The sequence below is a fragment of the Varanus komodoensis genome, unplaced genomic scaffold (assembly GCF_004798865.1).
Source record: "Varanus komodoensis strain SLA01 unplaced genomic scaffold, ASM479886v1 scaffold113, whole genome shotgun sequence".
Taxonomy (NCBI): domain Eukaryota; kingdom Metazoa; phylum Chordata; class Lepidosauria; order Squamata; family Varanidae; genus Varanus; species Varanus komodoensis.
This window is the reverse complement of record NW_025335325.1, coordinates 293,875-299,876: the sequence shown is the minus strand read 5'-3', so window position 1 is coordinate 299,876 and position 6,002 is coordinate 293,875.

Sequence of the window (6,002 nt, the reverse complement as noted above, 5' to 3'; positions counted from 1 at the left end):
CCTTGCGGAGCTGAGTGGAGCAGTTGCTCTCCCCTTGGGGGGGTCTCCCCTTGCTGTGTCAGGAACAGGAAGGGTTGCTGAAGGGGAAAAAACCAGAAAGGCTGGGAGGGAGCTAAATCTTTCTTCCTTTTCCTGTAATATTTCTGTGGAGGAAATGACTGCCTCAACTCACCTTGAATTCTCCCCAGGTTTCAGAATCGTAGTAAATTTCTGCCTCTCGCCTGTATTGCAGGGCAGTGCAGACAGCTGGCTCAGAAAGGAATTAAGCTAACTGATAATTTAGAAAAACTGTCTGAATTTTTCTGCATGTGATCAGATACTTCAAGGACAAAGAGAGCAGGAAAGCAATCGTGAGAGCAGGCGGGGCAATGCAGTGGTCAGAGTCCTGGAATTGGATGTGGATCATCCAATTCTAGTCCTTGCCCAGCGGTCTAGCTCACTAATAGAACATATCTGCCAGGGTTGTTACGGAGAGCAGGAGCATCATATAAGCTGCCTTGGGTTCACTGCGGCAAAAAACTGGGGCGGCATAAAAATGTTTTAATTAATAAATAAATAAATAAAAACCTGAATTTTACAAAACTACCAAAAAGCAACCAAAAGCTTTCAGAACAATCCAAAAATAATTTCAGGTACAGCAGGAATCAGTCGAGTGCTCTGGCCAGTGAATCTGGTTCACCCCACACCATTTGACCCTTGTAACAAACCTGTGTGGTAGGCTATGCTGATCGATAGTCCCTACCCAGGTCATCCGCTGAGTTTCACAGCTGAGTAGGGGTTTCAATTTGGGTCTCTTTGGTGCTATTCCAGTGCTGGCCAATAAACATCCTGGTCTTAGTGGAAGTTTGGAAATTGACATTAAGGACAGCTCCAGGTAGGGCACCTTCGAGTATGTGACACAGGAAAGTGCGCCTCGGAAAATGTCTCCCAGGACATCCACTCAGCATCCTAGGGAGATTTTGACCCACAGCTCACACAGTAGCACTGGAGTCCATTTGAGAAGGTGGTTGCAGGGAATTGGGAGAGAGGTTTTCCACACTGAGTGATCTTCTCAGAAGTGCCGTGCTGCCCCCTGTATCTTGCCTTCCTCTTGACTGAGTGTTGGGCATGAAGCTATAAAGCACTGCAAACAGCATGCTAACATCATGCAGCTTGGGATCGGCTTTTAGCACTGCGGCCAAGTGCACATCTGGGGCTATAAGGAATCTTTCCGAAGGCAGGTTCTGATGGGGAGCTCTGTGTGGGGCCATCTTGTGGACAGGCAAGAGCCCACAACCCCATTTTCTCAAAGGGCTCCCACCTTCCCATGACTCCTAGCAATACGTTCTCTGAGAGCCATGTCCTTTAGCAATACGTTCTCTGAGAGCCGTGTCCTTTAGCAATACGTTCTCTGAGAGCCGTGTCCTTTAGCAATACGTTCTCTGAGAGCCGTGTCCTTTTGCAGACACAGTGATTTTACTTGTTATTACTGAACCTAATTCTAATGAGAGCGCACTGGTAGTGTAGCACAGAGTAATGAGAACACTGCAGCCATGTTTGACTTCCAGCTCTTGGGCAAAAGGAGATGAGCACCGGTGAGACGAACTTCGTGTGAACTGTTGTTGAAAAGTCAGCATAACCCCAGCTTGAGGGTCAAAGGAGAGGATTCATGGTGCCTCGAACCAGTTTGAATGTGAATAAAAGTTACAAAAATGGTTTATGAACCACAGCAAATAGAAAATATCAGAATGGTATGAATTTGTTGTTGCTCGTTGTGAAGTCGCGTCCAACCCATAGTGACCCTATGGACAACATTCCTTCAGGCCTTCCTGTCCTCCACCATCCCCAGAGTCCCCCTTAGCTCATGTCGACTGCTTCAGTAACCACATCCAGTCACCTCATCCTCTGCCACCCCCTTCTCTTTTTGGCATCTATTGTTCCCAGAATTAGGCTGTTCTCCAGTGAGTCTTTCCTTCTCATTAGGTGGTCAAAGTATTTGAGCTTCAGCTTCAGTAACTGCCCTTCTGAGGAACAGTCAGGGTTGATCTCCTCTAAGCCTGGCTGGTTTGATATCCTTGCAGTCCAAGGGAATCGCAGGAGTCTTCACCACTACCACAATTCAAAGGCCTCAATTCTTTCGCACACAGCCTTGTAATCCAGCTTTCACAGCCATACACTGGCACTGGGAAAACCATAGTCTTGCCTATTCGCACTTTTGTTGGCAGGGCGATGTCTCTGCTTTTTAGTATGCTGTCTAGATTAGCCATAGCTTTCCTCCCCAGGAGCAAGTGTCTTTAATTTCTTGGCTGCAGTCCCTGTCTGTGGTGATCTTGGAGCTCAGGAAAATAAAATCTGTCACGACCTCCATTTCTTCCCCATCTATCTGCCAGGAAGTGAGGACCAGATGCCATGATCTTCATTTTCTTAATATTGAGTTTCAAGCCAACTTTTGTGCTCTCCTCCTTCACCCGCATCAAGAGGCTCTTTAGTTCCTCTTCACTTTCTGCCATGAGAGTGGTATCATCTGCATATCTGAGGTTGTTGATATTCTTTACTATCTTAATTCCAACTGGTGATTCATCTAGCCCTGCCTTTCTCATGATGTGCTCTGCGTATAAATTAAATAGGCAGGGCGACAATATACAGCCTTGCCGAACTCCTTTCTCAATTTTGAACCAATCAGTGGTTCCGTGCCCAGTTCTCACTGTTGCTTCTTGACCCGCATACAGGTTTCTCCAGAGACAAATAAGATGGTCTGGTACTCCCGTCTCTTTAAGGACTTGCCACAATTTGTTGTGATCCACACAATCAAAGGCTTTAGCGTAGTCAATCAAGCAGAAGTAGACATTTTTCTGGAACTCCCTAGCTTTCTCCATGATCCAGCGTATGTTGGCCATTTGATCTCTAGTTCCTCTCCCTCTTCGAAATCCTGCCTGTACTTCTGGTAGTTCTCGGTCCGCATACTGCTGGAGTGTAGCTTGTAGGATTTGGAGCAAAACTTTGCTAGTGTGTGAAATGAGTGCAATGGTGTGGTAGTTTGAACATTCCTTGGCATTGCCCTTCTTTGGGATTGGAATGTAAGCTGACCTTTTCCAATCCTGTGGCCACTGTTGCGTTTTCCAAATTTGCTGGCATATTGAGTGTAGCAGTTTTACTGCACCCTCTTTTAAGCTTTTGAATAGCTCAGCTGGAATACTGTCGCCTGCACTAGCTTTGATGTTGCTCAGACTTCCTAAGGCCCATTTGACTTCGCATTCCAGGATGTCAGGCTCGAGGTCAGTGACCACCCCATCGTGGTTATCAGGGATGTTAAGCTCTTTTGGGTAATCTTGTCACCTCTTAATCTCTTCTACCTCTGTTAGGTCCCTGCCATTTTGGTCCTTTATCATGCCCATCTTTGCATGAAACATTCCCTTTATAACTCCATTTCTTCTGAGGGATTCTTGCCTGCAGTAGTATACTTGATGGTCATACGAATTGAATTCACCCATTCCTGTCCATTTTGGTTGGGTGATTTCCAAGATGTTGATGTTCAGTCTTGTCATCTCATGTTTGAACACGTCCAGCTTGCCTTGATTCATAGGTCTTACATTCCAGGTTCCTATGGAATATTGCTCTTTACAGCATCAAACTTACCTTTCACTACCAGATACATCCACAACTGAGTGTCCTTTCGGTTTTGACCCAGTTGCTTCACTCTTTCTGGCGCTACTAGTACTAGCCCTCCGCTCTTCCCCAGTAGCATATTGGACACCTTCTGACCTGAGGGGCTCATCTTCCGGCGTCGTATCGTTTTGCCCTTTGGTACTGTCCATGGGGTTTTCATGGCAAGGGTACTGGAGTGGGTTGCCATTTCCTTCTCCAGTGGATCAGTTTTTGTCAGAGCTCTCTGCTATGTCTTGTCCATCTTGGGTGCCCCTACATGGCATAGCTCAATTGCGCTGCACAAGCCTCTTTGCCACAGCAAGGCAGTGATCCATGAAAGGGCCTCTGGGCATGCCAATTTGGAATGTGGTTTCCCTTGGGCTGCCATTGAGACCCCTGGAAAGAGAAGATGCCGCTGATGGTGCTGCAGAAGCTGCTCCCACCATTACATTTCATCTGGTCCATGGTGCGTGTTGCCCAGGGTCAAATTTATCTCTCCGTTTCAGACTGAGTTGCTTTTCTCTGATGAATGTCAAATCAGTTGACTGCCGGCAGGTACAAATAAAGTTTTCCTCTGTTCAGGCACCCTTTTTGTGCGAGGCTCTGTAAGGGTAACAGCAGCTTATCTATGTCATGATGATTAAGGAGAGTTTAATATAAAATACATATATAAAGGTTGCTTTTCATGCTTTGTGCATTATATCGACAAAGAGGTTTTGAGCATTTATATTGTAATGACCATCGGCTACAAACAATAGATTAAGATTATGCAAAGGAGCAACAAGAACAGTGTTTCTGCCTGGGAAGAACCTGCGAAGTCACAGGGAGGGAGGGAAGGAAGAGCAGGAGGAAGGAAATGGATGCCATCTTCTGTGCGCCTCCCCCACAAAACATCAGAGGTGGACTGCCTGTTTCTGAATGAAGAGGCTTCGCTCCCCTCTTGACTCAGAGCCTCTTCCTCTTTGCCTTGCACTCCCAGCTTTCATTTTTGGAGGATGGGGTCCTGGTTCCTGCAGCAATTTCTGGGCTTTGAGCAATTTGTCACAGTTACTCCAAAATGGGATATGGTTTTGCTGGCTGGAGAACATAGAAAATTTCTGTCTAAGCAAAGTTCTGTCAAGCGAGCACCCCTGTATAGTTTCATTGTTCAGTTCTGTGCTTAGACTGGGGGTTCAGGGTGTAGGGGGTAGAGCTGTGATGACTGGTAAACCCAGATCTGAACAGATGCTTTCAGTAAGAAGGGAAGATTATTATTATTATTATTATTATTATTATTATTATTTTATTTTATTTTATTTTTCAATTTATATCCTGCCTTTTTCCTACAAAGGGCTCAAGGCAGCTTACATCATTCTCCTCCTCCATCTTATCCCCACAACAACAACCCTGTGAGGGAGGTTGGGCTGAGAGTGTGTGACTGGCCCAAAGTCACCCAGTTGGCTCCATGGCTGAGCGGGGACTAGAACCCAGATCGTCTGAGTCCCAGTCCCACGCTCTTAACCACTACACCACACTGGCTCTCAAAGATGCAGTTTGCTTGAAGCTTTTGCTTGGCTGAGGCCTAACTTCAGTGCTGAAGAGACTGTAGAGCAATGCTTTGCAAGGACATGTTTCATCCAGGCACTCTTGGGAGAGCCTTTGGCTTCATTGAAGCTATTGGGCAGTTTTCTGGCCAGGAAAGCCACCACGAAGCTGAGAAGAGCCAGGAAGTCCATGTAAGCCAAGAGAGCATAAGAAGTGCTGACACAACTTTCATTGCATTCCATGATGATCTCTCCAGAGAGAGAATGAAAGTCCAAGTTTCAAAAACGCAGGGCATCAACCAGGCAACACAGATCACAGTTTGGATCAGACCAGCAAAATGGAGATTGTCAGCAGTCTCCCTAGGAGGCAACTTGCCATGTATCCTGGCTTGGTGGCCATAAAGACCACAGAAACTAAGAGGATCTAAAGTCAAAGACAGAAGTATGGCAGGAAGACCAAAGAGGAGGTGAGCAGCCTCCTTCAAGGAAAGCTATGCCTTGAGTTGACGGGGTAGGAGCAGGTTGAAGGAGGACTGGAGGTTTAGTAGGGGAAGCATTTACAAGGCTGCCAAAAGTCCAAGCTGCCTGCGCTTGAGAACAGGAATGATAGAAAGGTTTGCAACTCAGCAGACGCTGGTAAAGCAGGAGCCTCGGAATCTGCAAAAGTCCAGTCTGCAGCACACATTTGACTTGAATCTATCGGCCTATTCATACTAAACAAAACAAGTGGAAAATGAGGGAAATGTCTCATCACCTCCCACTAACTGCTCAGTGCAAAAATCAGGCTGCACGCCCAGCTCTGCCGTGGGAAAGTTTCCCCGCCTCATTTTCAACCTGGTTCCCCCATCAGGGTAA